At 37.7% G+C, this 27,825-nt stretch overlaps 1 long non-coding RNA gene across 1 annotated transcript in view; it reads left to right on the top strand.

Moving 5' to 3' along the window:
- Positions 1 to 27,825, top strand: part of LOC309977760 — a 946,815-nt gene that overhangs the window by 414,398 nt on the left and 504,592 nt on the right. The window lies entirely within an intron of this gene.

Here is a 27,825-nt window from a genome sequence, read left to right as displayed (position 1 = left end):
TTCCCTTCATGCCACTCTTCCACGCTTCCCCACTTAAATAAAAAGGCATTGTATTTTTTTGTGTGTGTGTGTCATTAATGTAGTTTCGTAAGAATTTTCTTGTTTAATATCTTTACGGGGTATAATTACTTTACAATGGTGTGTTAGTTTCTGCTTTGTAACAAAATGAATCAGTTATACATATACATATGTCCACAAATCTCTTCCATCTTGTGTCTCCGTCCTTCCCACCCTCCCTATCCCACCCCTCCAGGCGGTCACAAAGCACCGAGCCAATATCCCTGTGCTATGCGTCAGCTTCTCACTAGCTATCTACCTTACGTTTGGTAGTGTATATATGTCCATGCCTCTCTCTCGCTTTGTCAAAGCTCTCCCCTCCCCCTCCACATATCCTCAAGTCCGTTCTCCAGTAGGTCTGCGTCTTTATTCCTGTCTTACCCCTAGGTTCTTCATGACATTTTTTTTCTTTTTCTTAAATTCCATATATATGTGTTAGCATACGGTATTTGTCTTTCTCTTTCTGACTTACTTCACTCTGTATGACAGACTCTAGGTCTATCCACCTCATTACAAATAGCTCAATTTCGTTTCTTTTTATGGCTGAGTAATATTCCATTGTATATATGTGCCACATCTTCTTTATCCATTCATCCGATGATGGGCACTTAGGTTGTTTCCATCTCTGGGCTATTGTAAATAGAGCTGCAATGAACATTTTGGTACATGACTCTTTTTGAATTATGGTTTTCTCAGGGTATATGCCCAGTAGTGGGATTGCTGGGTCATATGGTAGTTCTATTTGTAGTTTTTTAAGGAACCTCCATACTGTTCTCCATAGTGGCTGTACCAATTCACATTCCCACCAGCAGTGCAAGAGTGTTCCCTTTTCTCCACACCCTCTCCAGCATTTATTGTTTCTAGATTTTGTGAGGATGGCCATTCTGAATGGTGTGAGGTGATATCTCATTGTAGTTTTGATTTGCACTTCTCAGATTAATGATGTTGAGCATTCTTTCATGTGTTTGTTGGCAGTCTATATATCTTCTTTGGATAAATGTCTATTTAGGTCTTCTGCCCATTTTTGGATTGGATTGTTTGTTTTTCTGTATTGAGCTGCATGAGCTGCTTATAAATTTTGGAGATTAATATTTTGTCAGTTGATTCATTTGCAAATATTTTCTCCCATTCTAAGGGTTGTCTTTTGGTCTTGTTTAATGCTTCCTTTGCTGTGCAAAAGCTTTCCAGTTTCATTAGGTCCCATTTGTTTATTTTTATTTCCATTTCTCTAGGAGGTGTGTCAAAAAGGATCTTGCTGTGATTTATGTCATAGAGTGTTCTGCCTATATTTTCCTCTAAGAGTTTGATAGTATCTGGACTTACATTTAGGTGTTTAATCCATTTTGAGCTTATTTTTGTGTATGGTATTAGGGAGTGAACTAATCTCATACTTTTACATGTACCTGTCCACTTTTCCCAGCACCACTTATTGAAAAGGCTGTCCTTTCTCCACTGTACATTCCTGCCTCCTTTATCAAAGTTAAGATGACCATATGTGCATGGGATTACCTCTGAGCTTTCAATCCTGTTCCATTGATTTATCTTTCTACTTTTGTGCCAGTACCATTCTGCCTTGATTACTGTAGCTTTGTAGTATAGTCTGAAGTCAGGGAGCCTGATTCTTCCATCTCCATTTTTAGTTCTCAATATTGCTTCGGCTATTTGGGGTCTTTTGTGTTTCCATACAAATTGTGACATTTTTGGTTCCAGTTCTGTTAAAAATGCCACTGGTAGTTTGATAGGGACTGCATTGAATGTGTAGACTGCTTTGGGTAGTAGAGTCATTTTCACAATGTTAATTCTTCCAATCCAAGAACATGGTATAAGTCTCCAGGGATTTGTATCATCTTTAATTTCTTTCATCAGTGTCTTATAATTTTCTGCATACAGGTCTTTTGTCTCCTTAGGTAGGTTTATTCCTAGATATTTTATTCTTTTGTTGCAATGGTAAATGGGAGTGTTTTCTTGATCTCACTTTCAGATTTTTCATCCTTAGTGTATAGGAATGCAAGAGATTTCTGTACATTAATTTTGTATCCTGCAACTTTACCAAATTCATTGATTAGCTCTAGTAGTTTTCTGATAGCACCTTTAGGATTCTCTATGTATAGCATCATGTCATCTGCAAACAGTGACAGCTTTACATCTTCTTTTCCAATTTGGATTCCTTTTATTTCCTTTTCTTCTATGATTGCTGTGGCTAAACCTTCCAAAACTATGTTGAATAAGAGTGGTGAGAGTGGGCAACCTTGTCTTTTTCCTGATCTTAGTGAAAATGCTTTTCAGTTTTTCACCATTGAAGATGATGTTGGCTGTGGGTTTGTCATATATGGCCTTTATTATGTTGAGGAAAGTTCCCTCTATGCGTACTTTCTGCAGACTTTTTTTCATAAATCAGTGTTGAGTTTTGTCAAAAGTTTTCTCTGCATCTATTGAGATGATCATATGGTTTTTATCCTTCAGTTTGTTAATATGGTTTATCACATTGATTGATTTGCGTATATTGAAGAATCCGTGCATTCCTGGAATAAACCCCACTTGATCATTGTGTATGATCCTATTAATGTGCTGTTGGATTCTGTTTACTAGTATTCTGTTGAGGATTTTGCATCTATGTTCATCAGTGATATTGGTCTGTAGTTTTCTTTCTTTGTGACATCCTTGTCTTGTTTTTGTATCAAGGTGATGGTGACCTCGTAGAATAAGTTTGGGAGTGTTCCTCCCTCTGCTATATTTTGGAAAAGTTTGAGAAGGACAGGTGTTAGCTCGTCTCTAAATGTTTGATAAAATTCTCGTGTGAAGCCATCTTGTCCTTGGGTTTTGTTTGTTGGAAGAGTTTTAATCACAATTTCAATTTCAGTGCTTCTGATTGGTCTGTTCATATTTTCTATTTCTTCCTGATTCATCTTGGCACATTGTGCATTTCTAAGAATTTGTCCATTTCTTCAAGGTTATCCATTTTATTGGCATAGAGTTGTTTGTAGTAATCTCTCATGATCTTTTGTATTTCTGCAGTGTCAGTTGTTACTTCTCGTTTTTTATTTCTAATTCTATTGATTAGAGGCTTCTCCCTTTTTCTCTTTTTTTTTAACATCTTTATTGGGGTATATTTGCTTTACAATGGTATGTTATTTTCTGCTTTATAACAAAGTGAATCAGTTATACATATACATATGTTCTCATATCTCTTCCGTCTTGCATCTTCCTCCCTCCCACCCTCCCTATCCCACCCCTCCAGTGTGTCACAAAGCACCAAGCTGATATCCCTGTGATATGCATCTGCTTCCCACTAGTTATCTACCTTACATTTGGTAGTGTATATATGTCCATGCCTCTCTCTCACTTTGTCACAGCTCACCCTTCCCCCTCCCCATATCCTCAAGTCCATTCTGCAGTAGGTCTGTGTCTTTATTCCTGTCTTACTCCTAGGTTCTTCATGACACTTTTTTTCTTAAATTCCATATATATGTGTTAGCATACAGTATTTGTCTTTCTCTTTCTGACTTACTTCACTCTGTATGACAGACTCTAGGTCTATCCACCTCATTACAAATAGCTCAATTTCATTTCTTTTTATGGCTCAGTAATATTCCATTGTATATATGTGCCACATCTTCTTTATCCATTCATCCGATGATGGGCACTTAGGTTGTTTCCATCTCTGGGCTAGTGTAAATATCGCTACAATGAACATTTTGGTACATGACTGTCTTTGAATTATGGTTTTCTCAGGGTATATGTCCAGTAGTGGGATTGCTGGGTCATATGGTAGTTCTATTTGTAGTTTTTAGGAAACCCCCATACTGTTCTCCATAGTGGCTGTACCAATTCACATTCCCACCAGCAGTGCAAGAGTGTTCCCTTTTCTCTACACCCTCTCCAGCATTTATTGTTTCTAGATTTTTTGATGATGGCCCTTCTGACTGTTGTGAGATGATATCGCATTGTAGTTTTCTTTTTTAGAAATATTTTGAAATTTTATTTAAGACAGCCATAGTATGACAACTTTCAGACTATAGGAATGCCCAGGCCCAGCCTTATGAAAGGTTGCATTCCCTTTCATAGCTACGACTGAGAGGTTATGGTCAGAGTTGAAGAGAAAGAATGAAGAAAGAATAAAGAAACTTATGAATCCAAAGCTAGAGGTCTTTCTCAGTGATGGGCATGGGGTCCCTGGGTGGGAAACTTGTTTAAGTAGATTTTGAGAACTATTAGAAAAAGGAGGAAAGGAGAATCCAGTAATTATCAAAATTAATAAGCAGGTCAAATGGCAGCTAACCTTGGGATTCTGAATTATTGGAGCTCAACAAGACACATGGAAATCATCTAGTTCAGAGACTGAAGTAAATTTATCTCATTTGTTCTCATTTGCTCTGGGTAGGGGCAAAATTGATAAAGGCAACACTGAGCTTGTTTAAAACTCAGGTTTTCTGGCTCCTGTTCTAGAGTTTTGTTTTGTTTTTTAACATCTTTATTGGGGTATAATTGCTTTACAATGGTGTGTTAGTTTCTGCTTTATAACAAAGTGAATCAGTTATACATATACATATGTTCCCATATGTCTTCCCTCTTGCATATCCCTCCCTCCTACCCTCCCTATCCCACCCCTCAAGGCTGTCACAAAGCACCAAGCCAATATCGCTGTGCCATGCGGCTGCTTCCCACTAGCTATCTACCTTACTACGTTTGTTAGTGTGTATATGTCCATGACTCTTTCTCGCCCTGTCACAGCTCACCCTTCCCCCTCCCCATATCCTCAAGTCCGTTCTCCAGTAGGTCTGCGTCTTTATTCCTGTCTTACCCCTAGGTTCTTCATGACATTTTTTTTCTTAAACTCCATATATATGTGTTAGCACACGGTATTTGTCTTTTTCTTTCTGACTCACTTCACTCTGTATGACAGACTCTAGGTCTATCCATCTCATTACAAATAGCTCAATTTCGTTTCCTTTTAAGGCTGAGTAATATTCCATTGTATATATGTGCCACATCTTCTTTATCCATTCATCCGATGATGGGCACTTAGGTTGTTTCCATCTCTGGGCTATTGTAAATAGAGCTGCAATGAACATTTTGGTACATGACTCTTTTTGAATTTTGGTTTTCTCACGGTATATGCCCAGTAGTGGGATTGATGGGTCATATGGTAATTCTATTTGTAGGTTTTTAAGGAACCTCCATACTGTTCTCCATAGTGGCTGAACCAATTCACATTCCCACCAGCAGTGCAAGAGTGTTCCCTTTTCTCCACACCCTCTCCAGCATTTATTGTTTCTAGATTTTTTGATGATGGCCATTCTGACTGTTGTGAGATGATATCTCATTGTAGTTTTGATTTGCATTTCCCTTTATATATGACATAGAGTTGCTTGTAGTAATCTCTCATGATCTTTTGTATTTCTGCAGTGTCAGTTGTTACTTCTCCTTTTTCATTTCTAATTTTATTGATTTGAGTCTTCTCCCTTTTTTTCTTGATGAGGCTGGCTAATGGTTTATCTATTTTTTTATCTTCTCAAAGAACCAGCTTTTAGTTTTATTGATCTTTGCTATTTTTTCCTTCATTTCCTTTTCATTTATTTCTGATCTGATTTTTATGATTTCTTTCCTTCTGCTAACTTTGGGGTTTTTTTGTTCTTCTTTCTCTAATTTCTTTAGGTGCAAAGTTAGGCTGTTTATTCGAGATGTTTCCTGTTTCTTAAGGTGGGCTTTTATTGCTATAAACTTTCCTCTTAGAACTGCTTTTGCTGCATCCCATAGGTTTTGGGTCGTCGTGTCTGCATTGTCATTTGTTTCTAGGGATTCTTTTATTTCCTCTTTGATTTCTACAGTGATCACTTCGTTATCAAATAGTGTATTCCTTAGCCTCCATGTGTTTGTATTTTTTAAAGGTGTTTTCCTGTAATTGATATCCAGTCTTATGGCATGGTCGGAAAAGATACTTGATACAATTTCAATTTTCTTAAATTTGCCAAGACTTGATTTGTGACACAAGATATGATCTCTCCTGGAGAACGTTTCATGAGCACTGGAGAAAAATGTGTATTCTGTTGTTTTTCGATGGGGTGTCCTATAAATATCAATTAAGTCCATCTTGTTTAATGTATCATTTAAAGCTTGTGTTTCCTTATTTATTTTCATTTTGGATCATCTGTCCATGGTGAAAGTGGGGTTTTAATGTTCCCTACTATGATTGTGTTACTGTAGAGTTCCTCTTTTATGGCTGTGAGTATTTGCCTTATGTGTGGAGGTGCTCCTATGTTGGGTGCATAAATATTTCCAATTGTTATATCTTGTTCTTGGCTTGATCTCTTGATCATTATGTAATGTCATTCTTTGTTGATTCTAATAGTCTTTATTTTAAAGTCTATTTTGTCTGATATGAGAATTGCTACTGCAACTTTCTTTTGGTTTCCATTTGCATGGAATATCTTTTTCCATCCCCTCACTTTCATTCTGTATGTGTCTGTAGGTCTGAAGTGGGTCTCTTGTAGACCATGTATATGTGGGTTTTGTGTTTTTATCCAGTCCACCAGTCTGTGTCTTTTTGTGGGAGCATTTAGCCCATTTACATTTCATGTAGTTATCGATATGTATGTTCCTATTAGCATTTTCTTAATTATTTTGGGTTTGTTATTGTAGGTCTTTTCCTTCTCTTGTGTTTCTTGCCTAGAGAAGATCCTTTAGCCTTTCTTGTAATGCTGGTTTGGTGGTGCTGAACTCTCTCAGCTTTTGCTTTTCTGTAAAGTTTTTAATTTCTCCATCAAATCTGAAGGAGATCCTTGCTGGTAGAGTAATATTGGTTGTTAGTTTTTCTCCATCATCACTTTAAATATGTCCTCCCTGTCCCTTCTGACTTGCAGAATTTCTGCTGAAACATCAGCTGTTAACCATATGGAGATTCCTTTGTGTGTTATTTTTCCCTTGCTGCTTTTAATATATTTTCTTTGTATTTAATTTTTGACAGTTTGATTAATATGTGTCTTGGCATGTTTCTCCTTGGATTTGCCCTGTATGGGACTCTCTGTGCTTCCTGGACTTGAATAAGTATTTCTTTTCCCATATTAGGGAAGTTTTGAACTATAATCTCTTCAAATATTTTCTCAGTCCCTTTCTTTTTCCCTTCTTCTTCTGGAACCCTTATGATTCAAATATTGGTGTGTTTAATGTTGCCCCAGAAGTCTCTGCGACTGTCCTCAGTTCTTTTCATTCTCTTTTCTTTATTCTGCTCTGCAGTAGTTACTTCCACTGTTTTATCATCCAGGTCATTTATCCGTTCTGCCTCATTTATTCTACTCTTGATCCCATCTAGAACATTTTTAAGTTCATTTATTGTTTTGTTCATTGTTGCTTCCTTCATGTTTAGTTCTTCTAGGTTCTTGTTAAGTGTTTCTTGCATTTACTCTATTCTATTTCCAAGGTTTTGGATCATCTTTACTATCATTATTCTGAATTCTTTTTTGGGTAGACTCCCTATTTCCTCTTCATTTGTTAGGTCTGTTGGGTTTTTATTTTGCTCCTTCATCTGCTGTGTGTTTTGCTGTCTTCTCATTCTGACTATCATACTGTGTTTGTGGTCTCATTTTCGCAGACTGCAGATTCTTAGTTCCCGTTCTTTTTGGTGTCCATCCCCAGTGGCTAAAGTTGGTCCAGTGGCTTGTGTAGGGTTCCTGCTTGAGGGGACTAGTGCTTGTTTTCTGATAGATGAGTCTGGATCTTGTTTTTCTGCTGGGCATGTCCAAGTCTGGTGGTGTGTTTTGGGGTGTCTGTGGACTTATTATGATTTTAGGCAGCCTCTCTTCTAATGGGTGGGTTTGTGTTCCTGTCTTGGTAATTGTTTGGCATAGGATGTCCTGCACTGTAGCTTGTTGGTCGTTGAGTTGAGCTGGGTGTTGGTGTAGAGATGGAGATCCCTTGGAGATTTTCACCATTTGATGTTACATTGATCTGGGAGGTGTCTTGTGGACCAGGGTCCTGAAGTTGTCTCTCCCACCTCAGAAGCACAGCACTGTCTCCTGGCTGCAGTACCAAGAGTCTTTCATCCACACGACTCAGAATAAAAGGGAGAAAACGTGGAAAGAAAGAAAGGAGATAAAAGAAAATAAAGTAAAGTAAGATAATATACATAAAGTTATTAAAATAAAAAATTATTATTAAGAAAAAATATTTGAATTACAAAAAACAGATAATACCCTAGGATAAAGGTACAAGAAGTTTTTAACAGAGAGCTGTAAAATGTAATGTACAACCAAACACAGCTGAAGAGTAAAACATCTGAAATGAAAAATACACTAGAAGGAATGAGTAGCAGAATAAATGAGGTAGAAGAATGGATAAGTTAGCTGGAAGATAGAGAGGTAGAAATCACTGCCATGGAAAAAAATAAAGAAAAAAAGAATTTAAAAAGAAAGAGGACAGTTTAAGAGACAACATCAAATGCAACAACATTTGCCTTATAGAGGCCACAGAAGGGAAGAGAGAAAGGGCCTGAGAAAATATTTGAAGCTGTAATAGGTAAAAACTTCCCTAACATGGGAAAAGAAGCAGTCACTCAAGTCCAGAAAGGACAGAGAGTTCCACACAGGATCACACCAAGGAGGAACATGCCAAGACACATAGTAAATTGACAAAAATTAAAAACAAAGAGAAAATATTAAAGTAAATGACCAAAAAGCAATAAATAACAAAGAAGGGAACCCCATATAATTACCATCTGATTTTTCAGCAGAAACTTTGCAAGCCAGAAGGAAGTGGCATGATATATTTAAAGTGATGAGAAGGAAAAACCTACAACCAATAATACTCTATTCAGCAAGGATCTCATTCAGATTTGGCAGAGAAATGAAAAGCCTCACAGACAAGTAAGAACTAAAAGAATTCAGCACCATCAAATCATCTTTACAACAAATGCTAAAGGATCTTCTCTAACAGAAAAAAAATGTCATAATAAGTAACAAGAAAATAATGAAATGGAAAAGCTCACCAGTAAGGTAAACATATAGTAAAGGTAGGAAATCCTCCATACATTAATCTGATAGCTAAACCATTAATCATGAGAGTAAGAGAGTACAAATGCAGTATATTTAAAATGCATTTGAAATAAGGGATCAGTAACATTAAACAATCATGTATACAGATAGACTGCTATACCAAAACCTCATGGGAAAGGCAAACTAAAAATGTACAATAGATTCACATACACAAAAGAATAAGCAATCCAAACATAACACTAAAGTTAGTCATCAAATAAAAAGAGAAGAGAACAAAAGAGTAAGGGAAGAAAAAGACCTATGAAAACAAACCAAAACAATTAACAAAATGGGAATAAAAACACACATATAGATAATTACCTTAAATGTAAATGGATTAAATATTCCAACAAAGAGACATAGACTGGCTGAAAAGATACAAAAAACAAAACTATTATATGTGGTGTCTACAAGAGACCCATTTCAGATGTAGAGAAAAATACAGACTGAAAGTGAAGGAATGGAAACAGGTATTTCATGAAAATGGAAATCAAAGGAGAGCTGGAATAGCAATACTCATATCAGACAAAAGAGACATTAAAATAAAGACTGTTACAAGAGACAAAGAAGGACACTACATAATGATCAAGGGATCAATCCAAGAAGATATAACAATTGTAAATGTATATGCACTCAACATAGGAGCAACTAAATATATAAGGCAAATACTAACAGCCATGAAAGGAGAAATTGACAGTAACACAATAATAGTGGGGAACCTTAACATCCAACTTATATCAAAGGACAGATCATCCAGAAAGAAAATCAACATGGAAACACAGGCCTCAAATGGCACATTAGAGCAGATGGAGTTAATTGATATTATAGAACATTCCATTCAAAAGGAGAAGAATAAACATTCTTCTCAGGTGCACATGGAACATTCTTGAGAATTGATCACATGCTGTGCCCCAAAGCAAGTCTTGGTATATTTAAGAAAATTGAAATCATATGAAGCAACATGTCCAACCACAACGAAACTACAAGAAAAAAAACTAAAAAATACAAACACATGGAGGCTAAACAATATGCTACTAAACAACAAATGGAACACTGAAGAAATCACAGAGAAAAACAAAAAATACTTGAGATGAAAGAAAATAAAAGCACAATGATCCAAATCTATGGGACACAGCAAAAGCAGTTCTAAGAGTGTAGTTTATAGCAATACAATCTCACCTCAGGAAGCAAGAAAAAGCTCATATAAACAACCTAAACTTACACCTAAAGCAACTAGAGAAAGAAGAACAAAAAACCCAAAGTTAGTAGAAGGAAAGAAAGCTGATTCTTTGAAAAGATAAACAAAAATGATAAACCTTTAGGCAGACTCATCCAAAAAAAAAAAAAAAGGGGGAGGGGTCCCAAATCAAAAAATTAGAAATTAAAAACTAAGAAGTTACAAAAGACACCACAGAAATACAAAGGATCATGAGAAACTATTACAAGCAAATATATGCCAATACAATGGACAACCTAGAAGAAATGGACAAATTCTTAGAAAGGTACAATCTCCCAAGACTGAATCAGGAAAACAGAAAATATGAACAGACCAGACACAAGTACTGAAATTAAAAATGGGATTGAAAAACTCTCAACAAAGAAAAGTCCAGGACCACTTGGATTCACAGGCAAATTCTTTCAAACATTTAGAGAAGAGTTAACAGCTATCCTTCTGAAACTCTTCCAAAAAATTTCAGAGAAAGGAACAACCCCAAACTCATTTTATGAGGCCACTATCACCCTGATAACAAAACCAGACAAAGATATCACACAAAAAGAAAATTACTGGCTAATATCACTGAACGTAGATTTCAAACTCCTCAAAAAAATAGAAGCAAAAGCGAATCCAACAATATATTAAAAGGATCACACTCCATGACGAAGAGGGATTTATCCAAGGGATGCAAGGATTTTTCAGTATCTTCAAATCAATCAGTGTGGTACATCACATTAACAAACTGAAAATAATAACCATATGACCATCTCAATAGATGTAGGAAAAGCTTTTGGAAAAAATTCAACACAGTTTATGATAAGAACTCTCCAGAATGTGGGCACAGAGGAAACATACCTCAACATAATAAAGGTCATATATGACAAACCTACAGCTAACATCATACTCATAGCCAATGGTGAAAATGTGAAAGCATTTCCTCTAAGATCAGGAATAAGACAACATGTCCACTCTCCCTATGTTTTTCTCTTTTTTTGGAAGCACTGAGTGTCTTGTGGGATCTTAGTTCCCTGACCAGGGATTGAACCTGGATCCACGGCAGTGAAGGCTCTGAGTTCTAACCACTGGACAGCCAGAGAATTCCCCACTTTATCCACTTTTATTCAATATAATTTTGGAAGTCCTACCCATGGCAATCAGAAAAGAAAAATAAATTAAAAATCCAAATTGGAAAAAAAGAAGTAAAATTGTCGCTGTTTGCAGATGACATGATACTGTGCACAGAAAATCCTAAAGATGCTACTAGAAAACTACTAGAGATCATCAATGAATTCTATAAAGTTGCAGGATACAAAATTACACAGAAATCTGTTGCATTTCTATACATTAACAATGAAAGATCAGAAACACAAATTCAAAACAATCACATTTACCATTGCATCAAAAAGAACAAAATATCTATAAATAAACCTATGCAACAAGATAAAAAACCTGTACTCTTTAAACTATAAGATGCTGATGAAAGAAGTTGAAGATGGCAGAAACATATGGAAAGATATACCATGTTCTTGGATTGGAATAATCAATATTGTCAACATGACTACGCTACCCAAGGCAGTCTAGATATTCAATGCAAACCCTATCAATTACAAATGGCATTTTTGCAGATCTAGAACAAAAAGTTTTTTAAATTTGTATGGAAACACGGAAGACCCTGAATAGTCAATGCAATTTTGAGAAAGAAAAATGTAGCTAGAGGAATCAGGCTCACTGATTTCAGAATATACTACAAAGCTACAATAATCAAAACAGTATGATACCTGCAAAAAAAACACACATGTCAAAGGAACAGCATAGAAAGCCCAGAAATAAACCCATACACATGTGGTCAATTAATCTATGATAGAAGAGGTAAGAATATACATTGGAGAAAAGATAGACTCTTCAATAGGTGGTGCTAGGAAAACTGGAGAGCTACATGGAAAAAATTAAAACTAGAATATTCTTTAACACCATACACAAAAATAAATTCAAAATGAATTAAAGATTTAAATGTAAAACTGGAAATTATAAAAATACTAGAGGAAAACATAGGCAGAACACTCTGGCATAAATAACATCAATATCTTTTTGCATCTGTCCCCTAGAGTAATGGAAATAAAAAGAAAAATAAGGAAAAGGGACCTAATTAAACCTACAACCTTTTGCATAGCAAAGGAAACCATAAACAAAACAAATCAAAAACCTACTATTAGGAGGAAACTATTTGCAGATGACATGACTGACAAGTGATTAATCTCCAAATTATACAAACATCATATACTGCTCAATATCAAAAAAACTAACAACTCAATCAAAAAATGGGCAGATGATCTAAAAAGACATTTCTCCAAAGAAGACATACAGATGGCAAAAGCACATGAAAAGATGCTCAACAGGGCTACCCTGGTGGTGCCATGCTTGAGAGTCCACCTGCCAATGCAGGGGACACGGGATCGTGCCCCGGTCAGGGAAGATCCCACATGCAGTGGAGCTGCTGGGCCTGTGAGCCATGGCTGCTGAGCCTGCACGTCCAGTGCCTGTGCTCCGCAACGGGAGAGTCCCGCATACCACAATAAAAAAAAAAAAGATGATCAACATGGCTCATTATCAGAGAAATGCAAATAAAAACTACAATGAGGAGGACGGGGGGAAGATGGCAGAAGAGTAAGATGCAGAGATCACCTTCTTCTCCACAGATAAGCCAGAAATACATCTACACGTGGAACAACTCCTACAGAACTCCTACTGAAAGCTGGCAGAAGACCTCAGACCTCCCAAAAAGCAAGAATGTCCCCAAGTACCTGGGTAGGGCAAAAGAAAAAAGAATAAACAGAGACAAAAGGATAGGGATGGGACCTGCACCAGTGGGAGGGAGCTGTGAAGGAGGAAAGGTTTCCACACACTAGGAAGCCCCTTTGTGGGCAGAGACAGTGGGTGGCGGAAGGGGCTATCTTCAGAGCCATGGAGGATAGTGCAGCCACAAGGGTGTGGAGGACAAAACAGAGAGATTCCTGCACAGAGGATCGGTGCCGACTGGCATTCACCAGGCCAAGAGGATTATCTGCTCACCCACGGGGGTGGGCAGGGCTAGGAGCTGAGGCTCAGGCTTTGATTAGAGCGCAGGGAGAGTACTGCCGTTGGTGCCATGAACACAGCCTGCAGGGGATTAGTGCACCATGGCTAGCCAAGAGGGAGTGGGGAGGGGGAAGTCTGGGCCTGCTGAAGAGGCAGGAGACTTTTTCTTCCCTCTTTGTTTCCTGGTGTGTGAGGAGAGGGGCTTCAGGGCACAATTAAAAAGAGCTCCAGAGAGGAGAGCGAGCAGCATCTATCAGCATGGATCACAGAGATGTGCACAGCATGCTAAGGCTGCTGCTGCCACCACCAAGAAGCCTGTGTCTGAGCACAGGTCACTATCCACACCCCCCTTCCAGGGAGCCTGTGCAGCCTGCCACTACCAGGGTCCCGGGATCCAAGGACAATTTCCCCAGGAGAAAGCACGGCGCACCTCAGGCCAGTGCAATGTCACACCAGCCTCCACCACCACAGGCTCGCCCCGCATCGTGCCCGTCCCTCCCCCCTGGCCTGAGTGAGCCAAAGTCCCCGAAGCAGCTACACCTTTAACCCTGTCCTGGCGAGGCAAAGAACAGACGCCCTCCAGCGTCTTACACGCAGAGGCGGGTCCAAATCCAAATCTGAGCCCCAGGAGCTGTGAGAACAAAGAAGAGAAAGGGAAATCTCTCCCAGCAGCCTCAGAAGCAGTGGATTAAAGCTCCACAATCAACTTGATGTACACTGAATCTGTGGAATGCATGAATACACAACGAATCATCCCAAATTGAGGAGGTGAACTTTCAGAGCAAGATTTATTATCTTTTGCCCTTTTCCTCTTTTTGTGAGTGTGTATGTGCATGGTTCTGTGAGAAATTTTTTCTGTATAGCTTGGCTTCCACCATTTGTCTTAGGGTTCTACCCGTCCGGTTTTTTGTCTGTTTGATTGTTTCTTTGTTTTCTTTCTTTTAAAAAAAATTTTCTTAATAATTATTTTTTATTTTAATACCTTTATTTTATTTTATCTTACTGTATTTTATTTTATTTCATCTTCTTTCTTTATTTGTTTGTTTCCTCCTCCCTCCCTCCCTCCCTCCCTCCCTCTTTTCTTTCTTTCTTTCTTTCTTTTTCTTTCTTTCTTTCTTTCTTTCTTTCTTTCTTTCTTTCTTTCTTTCTTTCTTTCTTTCTTTCTTTCTACTTATTCTCCCTTTTATTCTGAGCCGTGTGGATGAAAGGCTCTTGGTGCTGCACACAGGAGTCAGTGCTGTGCCTCTGAGTTGGGAGAGCCAACTTCAGACCACTGGTCCACAAGAGACCTCCCAGCTACATATAATATCAAACGGCAAAAAACTCCCAGAGATCTCCATCTCAACACCAGCACCCAGTTTCACTCAACGACCAGCAAGCTACAGTGCTGGACACTCTATGCCAAACAACTAGCAAGACAGGAACACAACACCACCCATTAGCAGAGAGGCTGCCTAAAATCATATTAAGTCCACAGACACCCCAAAACACACCACCAGACATGGACCTGCCCACCAGAGAGACAAGATCCAGCCTCATCCACCATAACACAGGCACTAGTCCCCTCCACCAGGAAGCCTACACAAACCACTGAACCAACTTTAGCCACTGGAGACAGACACCAAAAACAACGGGAACTATGAACCTCCAGGCTGTGAAAAGGCTACCCCAGCACAGTAGGATAAGCAAAATGAGAAGAAAGAAAAACACACAGCAGATGAAGGAGCAAGATGAGAACCCACCAAATCTAACAAATGAAGAGGAAATAGGCAGTCTACCTGAAAAAGAATTCAGAATAATGATAATAAAGATGACCCAACATCTTGGAAATAGAATAGAGAAAATGCAAGAAACATTTAACAAGGACCTAGAAGAACTACAGATGAAACAAACAATGATGAACAACACAAAAATGAAATTAAAAATACTCTAGATGGGATCAATAGCAGAATAACTGAGGCATAAGAATGGATAAGTGACCTACAAGATAAAATAGTGGAAATAACTACTGCAGAGTAATAAAGAAAAAACAGTGAAAAGAACTGAGGACAGTCTCAGAGAACTCTGGGACAACATTAAATGCACCAACATTCAAATTATAGGTGTTCCGGAAGAATAAGAGGAAAAGAAAGGGACTGAGAAAATATTTGAAGAGATTATAGTTGAAAACTTCACTAATATGAGAAAGGAAATTATTACTCAAGTCCAGGAAGAACAGAGAGTTTCATACAAGGTAAATCCAAGGAGAAATACGCCAAGACACATATTAATCAAACTGTCAAAAATAAATACAAAGAAAACATATTAAAAGCAGCAAGGGAAAAACAACAAATAACACACAGGGGAATCCCCATATGGTTAACAGCTGATCTTTCAGCAGAAATTCTGCAAGCCAGAAGGGACTGGCAGGACATATTAAAATGATGAAGGAGAAAATCCTGCAACCAAGATTACTCTACCCAGCAAGGATCTCATTCAGATTTGATGGAGAAATTAAAACCTTTACAGACAAGCAAAACTGACAGACTTCAGCAACCAAACAAAAGATTTACAAATATGCTAAAGGAACTTCTCTAGGCAAGAAACACATGAGAAGGAAAATGACCTACAATAACGAACCCAAAACAATTAAGAAAATGGGAATATGAACATAGATATCGATAATTACCTTAAATGCAGATGGACTAAATGCTCCCACCAAAGACACATATTGCCTGAATGGATACAAAACCAAGACCCATACCTATGCTGTCTACAAAAGACCTATTTCAGAGCTAGAGACTCATAAAGAATGAAAGTGAGGGGATGGAAAAAGATATTCCATGCAAATGGAAATAAAAAGAAAGCTGGAGTGCAATTCTCATATCAGACAAAAAAAGAATTCTAAATAAAGACTACTGCAACAGACAAAGAAGAACACTACATAATGATCAAGGGATCGATCCAAGAAGAAGATATAACAATTGTAAATATTTACACACCCAACATAGGAGCACCTCAGTACATAAGGTAAATACTAACAGCCATAAAAGGGGAAATCGACAGAAACACATTCATAGTAGGGGACTTTAACACCCCACATTCACCAATGGACAGATCATCCAAAATGAAAGTAAATAAGGAAACACAAGGTTTAAATGATACATTAAACAAGGTGGAATTAATTGATATTTATAGGACACTCCATCCAAAAACAACAGAACACACATTTTTCTCATGTTCTCATGGACCATTCTCCAGGATAGATCATATGTTGGGTCACAAAACAAGCTTTCATAAATTAAGAAAATTGAAATTGTATCAAGTATCTTTTCTGACAACAACGCTATGAGGCTAGATATCAATTACAGAAAAAGATCTGTAAAAAAATACAAACACATGGAGGCTAAACAATACACTGCTTAATAACGAAGTGATCACTGAAAAAATCAAAGAGGAAAAAAAAATACCTAGAAACAAATGACAATGGAGACAGGACGACACAAAACCTATGGGATGCAGCAAAAGCTGTTCTAAGAGCGAAGTTTATAGCAATACAAGCCCACCTTAAGAAACAGGAAACATATCGAATAAACAACCAAACTTTACACCTAAAGCAATTAGAGAAAGAAGAACAAAAAAAACCCAAAGTTAGCAGAAGGAAAGAAATCATAAAAATCAGATCAGAAAAAATCTAAAAGAAATGAAGGAAATGATAGCAAAGATCAATAAATTCAAAAGCTTGTTCTTTGAGAAGATAAAAAAGTAGATAAACAATTATCCAGACTCATCAAAAAAAGGGATAAGTCTCAAATCAATAGAATTAGAAATGAAAAAGGAGAAGTAAAAACTGACACTGCAGAAATACAACAGATCATGACAGATTACTACAAGCAACCCTATGCCAATAAAATGGACAACTGGGAAGAAATGAACAAATTCTTAGAAATGCACAAACTGCCAAGACTGAAGCAGGAAGAAATAGAAAATATGAACAGACAAATCACAAGCACTGAAATTGAAATTGTGATTAAAAATATTCCAACAAACAAAAGCCCAGGACCTGATGGCTTCACATGCGAATTCTTTCAAACATTTGGAGAAGAGCTAACACCTATCCTTCTCAAACTCTTCCAACATATAGCAGAGGGAGGAACACCCCCAAACTCATTTTACGAGACCACCATCACCCTGACACCAAAACCAAACAAGGATGTCACAAAGAAAGAAAACTACAGGCCAATATCACTGATGAACATAGATGCAAAAATCCTCAACAAAACACTAGCAAACGGAATTCAACAGCACATTAAACAGATCATACACCATGATCAAGTGGGGTTTATTCCAGGAATGCAAGGATTCTTCAATACAAGCAAATCAATCAACGTGATACACCATATTAAAAAACTGAAGGAGAAAATCCATATGATCATCTCAATAGACACAGGGAAAGCTTTTGACAAAATTCAACACCCATTTAGGATAAAAACCCCGCAGAAAGTAGGCATAGAGAGAACTTTCCTCAACATAATAAAGGCCATATATGACAAACCCACAGCCAACCTCATCCTCAATTGGGAAAATTGAAAGCATTTCCACTAAGATCAGGAACAAGACAAGGTTGCCCATTCTCACAACTCTTATTCAACATAGTTTTGTAAGTTTTAGCCATAGCAATCAGAGAAGAAAAGGAAATAAAAAAATCCAAATCAGAAAAGGAGAATAAGGCTGTCACTGTTTGCAGATAACATGATCCTATACATAGAGAATCCTAAAGATGCTACCAGAAAACTACTAGAGCTAATCAATCAATTCGGTAACGTTGCGGGATACAAAATTAATGCACAGAAATCTCTGGCATTCCTATACACTAATGGTGAAAAATCTGAAAGTGAAATCAAGAAAACACTCCCATTTACCATTGCAACAAAAAGAATACAATATCTAGGAATAAATCTACCTAAGGAGACAAAAGACCTGTATACAGAAAATTATAAGACACTGATGAAAGAAATTAAAGATGATACTATTAGATGGAGAGACACACCATGTTCTTGGATTGGAAGAATCAATATTGTGAAAATGACTCTACTATCCAAAGCAATCTACAGATTCAGTGCTATTCCTATCAAACTACTACTGGCATTTTTCACAGAACTAGAACAAAAAGTTTCATAATTTGCATGGAAACACAAAAGACCCCGAATAGCCTAAGCAATGTTGAGAACGAAAAACAGAGCTGGAGGAATCATGCTCCCTGACTTCAGACTATTCTACAAAGCTACAGTAATCAAGACAGTATGGTACTGGCACAAAAACAGAAAGACAAATCAATGGAACAGGAGAGAAAGCCCAGAGATAAACCCACGCATATATGGTCACCTTATCTTTGATAAAGGAGGCAGGAGTGTACAGTGGAGAAAGGACAGCCTCTTCAATGAGTGGTGCTGGGAAAATTGCACAGGTACATGTAAAAGTATGACATTAGATCACGCCCTAACACCATACACAAAAATAAGATCTAAATGGATTAAAGACTTAAATATAACGCCAGAAACTTCAAACTCTTAGAGGAAAACATAGGCAGAACACTCTATGATATAAATCACAGCAAGATCCATTTTGACCCACCTCTTAGAGAAATGGAAATAAAAACAAAAATAAACAAATGAGACCTAATGAAACTTCAAGGTTTTGCACAGCAAAGGAAACCATAAACAAGACCCAAAGAGAACCCGCAGAATGGGAGAAAATATTTGCAAATGAAGCAACTGACAAAGAATTAATTTCCAAAATTTACAAGCGGCTCATGCAGCTCAATAACAAAAAACAAACAACCCAATCCAAAAATGGGCAGAAGGCCGAAATAGACATTTCTCCAAAGAAGATATACAGACGACCAACAAACACATGAAGGAATACTCAACATCACTAGTCATTAGAGAAATGCAAATCAAAATTACAATGATATATCATCTCACACCAGTCAGAATGGCCATCATCAAAATATCTAAAAACAATAAATGCTGGAGAGGGCGTAGAGAAAAGGGAACACTCTTGCACTGCTGGTGGGAATGTGAAGTGGTACAGCCACTATGGAGAACAGAATCGAGGTTACTTAAAAACTACAAATAGAACTACCATATGACCCAGCAATCCCACTACTGGGAATATACCCTGAGAAAACCATAATTCAAAACGAGTCATGTACCAAAATGTTCATTGCAGCTCTATTTACAATAGCCCAGAGATAGAAACAACCTAAGTGGCCATCATCGGATGAATGGATAAAGAAGATGTGGCACATATATACAATGGAATATTACTCAGCCGTAAAAAGAAGCAAAATTGAACTATTTTTAATGAGTTAGATAGACCTAGAGTCTGTCATACAGAGTGAAGTAAGTCAGAAAGAGAAAGACAAATACCGTATGCTAACACATACATATGGATTAAAAAAATAATGTCATGAAGAACCTAGGAGTAAGACAGGAATAAAGACACAGAGCTACTGGAGAATGGACTTGAAGATATGGGGAGGGGGAATTGTGAGTTGTGACAAAGTGAGACAGAGGCATGGACGTATATACACTACCAAACGTAAAATAGATAGCCAGTGGGAAGCAGCTGCATAGCACAGGGAGATCAGCTCGGTGCTTTGTGACCACCTGGAAGGGGGGGGGATAGGGAGTTTGGGAAGGAGGGAGATGCAAGAGGGAAGAGATATGGGAACATATGTATATGTATAACTGATTCACTTTGTTATAAAGGAGAAAGTAACACACCATTGTAAAGCAATTATACCATAATAAAGAAATACAAAAGATCATGAGAGATTACCACAAGCAACTCAATGCCAGTAAAATGGGCAAGCTGGAAGAAATGGGAAAATTCTGGAAATACACAACCTGACAATACTGAATCAGGGCTAAATACAACATATGTACAGACCAATCACAAGCACTGAAATTGAAACTGTGATTAAAAATCTTCCAAAAAATAAATCCCAGGAGCATATGGCTTCACAGCCGAATTCTATCAAACATTTAGAGAAGAGCTAACACCTATCCTTCTCAAACTCTTCCAAAATATAGCAGAGGGAGGAACACTCCCAAACTCATTCTACCAGACCTCTATCACCCTGATACCAAAAACAGACAAGGATGTCACAAAGAAAGAAAATTACAGGACAATATCACTGATGATCATAGATGCAGAAATCCTCAACAAAATACTAGCAAACAGAGTTCAACAGTAATTAAAAGGATCATATACCATGATCAAGTGGGGTTTATTCCAGGAATGCAAGGATTCTTCAATACAAGCAAATCAATCAACATGAAACACCATATTAACAAATTGAAGGAGAAAAACCATATGATCATCTCAATAGATGCATAGAAAGCTTTTGACATAATTCAACACCCATTTATGATACAAACCCTGCAGAAAGTAGGCATAGAGGGAACTTTCCTCAACATAATAAAGGCCATATATGACAAACCCACAGCCAACCTCATGCTCAATGGTGAAAAACTGAACCTATTCCAACAAAGATCAGGAAAAAGACAAGGTTGCCCACTCTTATTCAACATAGATTTGGAAATTTTTGCCACAGCAATCAGAGAAGAAAAGGAAATAAAAGGAATCCAAATTGGAAAAGAAGAAGTAAAGCTGTCACTGTTTCTGGTGACATGATACTATACATAGAGAATCCTAAAGATGCTACCAGAAAAATACTAGAGTTAATCAATGAATTTGGTAAAGTAGCAGGATACAAAATTAATGCACAGAAGTCTCTGGCATTCCTATATACTAATGATGAAAAATCTGAAATTGAAATCAAGAAAACACTCCCATTTACCATTGCAACAAAAAGAGTAAAATATCCAGGAATAAACCTACCTAAGGAGACATAAGACCTCTATGCAGAAAATTATAAGACACTGATGAAGGTAATTAAAGATGAGACAAGTAGATGGAGAGATATACCATGTTCTTGGATAGGAAGAATCAACATTGTGAAAATGCCTCTACTACTCAAAGCAATCTACAGATTCAATGCAATCCCTATCAAACTACCACTGGCATTTTTCACAGAACTGGAAGAAAAAAATTCACAATTTGTATGGAAACACAAAAGACCTTGAATAGCCAACGTTATCTTGAGAACGAAAAACGGAGTTGGAGGAATCAGGCTCCCTGATCAGACTATACTGTGAAGCTACAGTAATCAAGACAGTATGGTACTGGCACAAAATCAGAAAGATAGATCAATGGAACAGGATAGAAAGCCCAGAGATAAACCCATGCACATACGGACACCTTATCTTTGATAAAGGAGGCAGGAAAGTACAGTGGGGAATGGACAGCCTCTTCAATAAGCGGTGCTGAGAAAACTGGACAGGTACATGTATAAGTATGAGATTGGATCACTTCCTAACACCATACACAAAAATAAGCTCAAAATGGATTAAAGATCTAAATGTAAGGTCAGAAACTATCAAACTCTTAGAGGAAAATATAGGCAGAACACTCGATGACATAAATCACAGCAAGATTCTTTTTGGCCCACCTCCTAGAGAAATGGAAATAAAAACAAAAATAAACAAATGGGACCTAATGAAACTGCAAAGCTTTTGCACAGCAAAGGAAACCATAAACAAGACCAAAAGACAACCCTCAGAATGGGAGAAAATATTTGTAAATGAAGCAAATGACAAAGGATTAATCTCCAAAATTTGTAAGCAGCTCATTTAGCTCAATAACAAAAAAACAAACAATCCAATCCAAAATTGGGCAGAAGACCTAAATAGACATTTCTCCAAAGAAGATATATAGACTGCCAACAAACACATGGAAGAATGCTCAACATCATTAATCATTAGAGAAATGTAAATCAAAACTACAATGGGATATCATCTCATACTTGTCAGAATGGCCATCATCAAAACATCTAGAAACAATAAATGCTGGGGAGGGTATGGATAAAAGTGAACACTCTTTCACTGCTAGTGGGAATGTGAATTGGTATAGCCACTATGGAGAACAGTATGGAGGTTCCTTAAAAAACTACAAATAGAACTACCATATGACCCAGCAATCCCACTACTGGGCATATACCCTGAGAAAACCATAATTCAAAAAGAGTCATGTACCAAAATGTTCCTTGCAGCTCTATTTACAATAGCCAGGACATGGAAACAACCTAAGTGTCCATCATCAGATGAATGGATAAAGAAGATGTGGCATATATATACAATGGACTATTACTCAGCCATAAAAAGAAACGAAATTGAGCTATTTGTAATGAGGTGGATGGACCTAGAGTCTGTCATACAGAGAAAAGTAAGTCAGAAAGATAAAGACAAATGCCATATGCTAACACATATATATGGAATTTAAGAACAAAAATGTCATGAAGAACCTAGGGGTAAGACAGGAATAAAGACCCAGACCTACTAGAGAATCGACTTGAGGATATTGGGTTGGGGAAGCGTAAGCTGTGACAAAACGAGAGAGTGGCATATATATATATACACTGCCAAACGTAAAATAGATAGCTAGTGGGAAGCAGTCGCATAGCACAGGGAGATCAGCTCGGTTCTTTGTGACTACCTAGATGGGTGGAATAGGGAGAGTTGGAGGGATGTAGACACAAGAGGGCAGAAATATTTGAGCATATGTATATGTATAACTGATTCACTTTGTTGTAACGCAGAAACTAACATACCATTGTAAAGCAATTATACTCCAATAAAAATTAAAATAAAACTACAATGAGCTGTCACCTCACACTGGTCAAAATGGTCAGTATCAAAAAGTCTACAATAATAAATGCTGGAGAGGGTGTAGAGAAAAGGGAACCTTCCTACAGTGTTTGTGGGAATGTAAATTGATACAGCCATTATGGAAAACAGTATGGAGGTTTCTTAAGAAACTAAGAATAGAGCTACCATATGATCTATCAATCCCACTCCTTGGCATACATCTGGAGAAAAACATGGTTTGAAAGGATACATGCACCCCAGTGTTCACTGCAGTGCTGTTTACAATAGCCAAGACATGGAAGCAACCTAAATGTCCATCAACAGAAGAATGGATAAAGAAGAATATATACAATGCAATATTACTCGGCTATTAAAAAGAATGAAATAATGCCATTTGCTGCAACATGGATGGACCTGGAGATTACTGTATTAAGTGAATTAAATCAGACAAAGATATATATCATATGATATTGGTTATACGTGGAACCTAAAAAAATTATACAAATGAACTTATTTACAAAACACACTACTGTATATAAAATAATCAACAAGGACCTACTGTATATCACAGGGAATGATACACAATATCTTATAATAACCTATATTGGAGGAGAATGTAATAAAAGAATATATCTATATCTATCTATCTATCTATATATATATATCTGTTTTATTGCATCACTTAGCTATACATCTGTAACCATCAGAATATTGTAAATCAACCATATTTTAATAAAAATTTTTAAAACTGTCAGCTAAGAATACTCTATCCAACAAAGTTTTCCTTTAGATATGAAGGAGAAATAAAGGCTTTTCCAGACAAACAAATGCTGAGGAAATACATCACCACTAAACTGCTTACAGGAAATATTGAAGAAGCTTATTTACCAAAACAAAAAAGTCAAGTGTAGACAAAACTTTGAGTAAGGTGATATATGGACAGAATCTTTGAGTAGATTTGATATATGGACAGACATCTTTGATATATGGACAGACAGTCTTTGATATATGGACAGACAATCTTTGATATATGGACAGACAATTGCAACTTTATATCAGAATAAGGTTTTAAACAGTTTATAATAGCATAAAAATTAAAGAGAAAAAAGCAGTAAAAATAATTATAGCTACTTTAATTTGGTAACAAACTCACAACATAAAAAGGGATAACTTGTGACAAAAAAAGGAGAAGTGTAAGAGGAAGAGGACAAAACCTGTATTGGCAAATGAGGGTAAGATACTATCAGCGTGCTTATCTAAAAGACGTTTTATATAAACCTCATGGTAACCATAAAACATAAATCTAGAACAAAGTCACAGAATATTAAGAAAAGAAGAAACTAAGAAAAACTTCATAGAAAAACAGAAAACCACAATGGGGGACAGAAACACAAGAAAGAACAACAATGGAGATATAGAGCAACCAGAAAAATAAAAGGCAGTAGTAAGTCATCATCTGTCAACAATCACCCAAAATATAAATGAATTGAATTAACCAATAAAAAGACACAGAGTGGTGGGTTGGATTTCAAACCAAGACTCAATTGTGTTCTGTCTCCAGGAGACCCATCTCAGCTCTAAAGACAAATTTAGGCTCAAAGAGAAGGCATGGATGATAATACTCCAAGCACATGGCAGCCAGAAGAAAGCAGGTGTAGCCATACTCATATCATAAAAAAAATTGACTTCAAGCCAAAAAAGTTTTCAAGAGACAAAATAGGCATTATATAATGATAAAGGGGACAATTTTCAAGAAGACATAATAGAAAACCCAAAAGAGAGGGGATATATGTATATGTGTAGCTGATTCATTTTGTTGTACAGTAGAAACTAACACAACATTGTAAAACAACTATACTCCAATGAAAATTAATTTTAAAAAAGAAGACATAATAGTGATTAATACATATGCACCTAACATAGGAGCACCAAAATTTATAAAACAATTATTAAGAGATGTAAATGGAGAAATTGACAGCAACATAATAATAGTAAGAAATTTTAACACCCTGTTTACATAAGTGGATAGAACACTTACACAGAAAGTCAACAAGGAAACATAACCTTAAATGAAATATTAGACCAGATGTATTTGCTAGATTTGTACAGAACATTTTATTCAAATGCAGCGAACACATTCTTCAAGTACACATGGAACATTTTGCAAGGATAAACTACATGTTGGAACACAAAACAAGTCTTAATACATTTAAGAAGATTAATATCATATCAACACCTTTTGTGATCACAGTGGCATGAAAATAGAAATCAACTACAAGAAGAAATATAGGGAAATTACAAACATGTGGAGACTGAACAACATTCTACTAAACAACTATTGAGTCAACTAAGAACTCAATGGAGAAACAAAAAATAGTTACAAATGAAAATAGAGCAAAATCTGTTGGATGCAGCAAAAGTGGTAATAAGAAGGATGTTTATAGTAATATTGGCCTACCTCAAGAGACAAGAAGAATATCAAATAAACAATATAAACTTACATGTAAATGAACTAGAAAAAGGAGGCAGCCAAAGTCATTAGAAGGAAGAAATAGTAAAAATTAGAGTAGAAATAAATGAAATAGAGAGTAAGAATAAAATAGAAAAGATAGGTGAAAGTTCAAGCTGGTTCTTTTAAGAGATAAGCAAAATTAACAAACCAGATTACTTAGCCAGATTACTAAGAAAAAGAAGACAAGACTCAAACATAATATGAAATGAAAGAAGAGAAGTTATAATGGACACCACAGAAATACAAAGGATTATAAGATACTAATATGAATTATTATATGCCAACAAATTAGACTTTCTAGAAATAAAATGAATAATTCTTAAAATCATACAACCTTCCAAGACTGAATTATAAAGTAATAGAAAATCTAGATAGATCAATCACTAGTAAGGAGATTGAAACAGAAAAACTTCCTTGTAAATAAAAGTTCAGGACCAGATGGTTTCAAGGTAATTTCTAGTAAACATTCAAAGAAGATTTAATACATATACTTCTCAAACTCTTCCAAAAAGTTGATGACAGAAGGATTCTGACTCATTTTACAAGGTCAACATTATCCTGATATGAAAATCATATAAGGAAGCACACACAAAAACGAAAATATCTGTCCATCAAAATATCTGTCATAAACATAAATGCAAAAATCCTCAACAAAATATTAACAAACCAAAGACAACAATACATTTGCCTTGTTTATACATCATGATCAAGTGGGATTTATACCAGAGATATAAGAATGGTTCAACACCCACAAATCAAATGTGATATACCACACTAACAAAATGAAGGATAAAAATCATATGCCTGAGGAGAAGGCGGAAGATGGTGGAAGAGTAAGACGCGGAGATCACCTTCCTCCCCACAGATACACCAGAAATACAGCTACACGTGGAACAGCTCCTACAGAACACCTACTGAAGGCTGGCAGAAGACCTCAGACCTCCCAAAAGGCAAGAAACTCCCCACATACCTGGGTAGGGCAAAAGAAAAAACAGAGACAAAAGAATAGGGACGGCACCTGCACCAGTGGGAGGGAGCTGTGAAGGAGGAAAAGTTTCCACACACTAGGAAGCCCCTTCGCGGGCGGAGACTGCAGGAGGCGGAGAGGGGAGCTTCGAAGCCGCGGAGGAGTGCACAGCAACGGGTGCGGAGGGCAAAGCGGGGAGATTCCCGCACAGAGGATTGGTGCCGACCGGCACTCACCAGCCCGAGAGGCTTGTCTGCTCACCCGCCGGGGCGGGCGGGGCTGCGAGCTGAGGCTCTGAGGCTCAGGTTTCGGTTTCGGACGGAGCGCAGGGAGAGGACTGGGGTTGGCGGCTTGAACATAGCCTGAAGGGGTTAGTGCAGCACAGCTAGCCGGGAGGGAGTCCGGGGAAAAGTCTGCACCTACCGAAGAGGCAGGAGACTTTTCCTTCCCTCTTTGTTTCCTGGGGTGTGAGGAGAAGGGTTTAAGAATGCTGCTTAAAGGAACTCCAGAGACGGGCGCGAGCCGCGGCTAAAAGCACGAACCCCAGAGACGGGCGCGAGCCGCGGCTGAAAGCGCGGAATCCAGAGACGGGCGTAAACCGCGGCTAAAAGCGCGGACCCCAGAGGCGGGCGGGAGACGTTAAGGCTGCTGCTGCCGCCACCAAGGGGCCTGTGTGCGAGCACAGGTCACTCTCCACACCCCTCTTCCACGGAGCCTGTGCAGCCCGCCACTGCCAGGTTCCCGGGATCCAGGGACAACTACCCCGGGAGAACGCACAGCGCGCCTCAGGCTGGTGCAAAGTCACGCCGGCCTTTGCCACCACAGGCCCACTCCGCACTCCGTGCCCCTCCCTCCCCGCCGGCCTGAGTGCGCCAGAGCCCCCGAATCAGCGGCTCTTTTAACCCCATCCTGTCTGAGCAAAAAACAGACGCCCTCCAGCGACCTACACGCAGTGGCAGGGCCAAATCCAAAGCTGAGCCCTGGGAGCTGTGAGAACAAAGAAGAGAAAGGGAAATTTCTCCCAGCAGCCTCAGAAGCAGCGGATTAAAGCTCCACAATCAACTTGATATACCCTGTATCTGTGGAATACCTGAATAGACAACCAATCATCCCAAATTAAGGAAGTGGACTTTAGGAGCAAGATCTATGATTTTTTCCCTTTTCCTCTTTTTGTGAATGTGTATGTGTATGCTTCTGTGTGAGATCTTGTCTGTATAGTC

The sequence above is a fragment of the Leucopleurus acutus genome (assembly GCF_964270905.1).
Source record: "Leucopleurus acutus genome assembly, chromosome: X".
NCBI classification, from domain to species: domain Eukaryota; kingdom Metazoa; phylum Chordata; class Mammalia; order Artiodactyla; family Delphinidae; genus Leucopleurus; species Leucopleurus acutus.
Note: the sequence above shows the minus strand (reverse complement) of the source record. Positions and strands in the feature narration are given on the sequence as shown.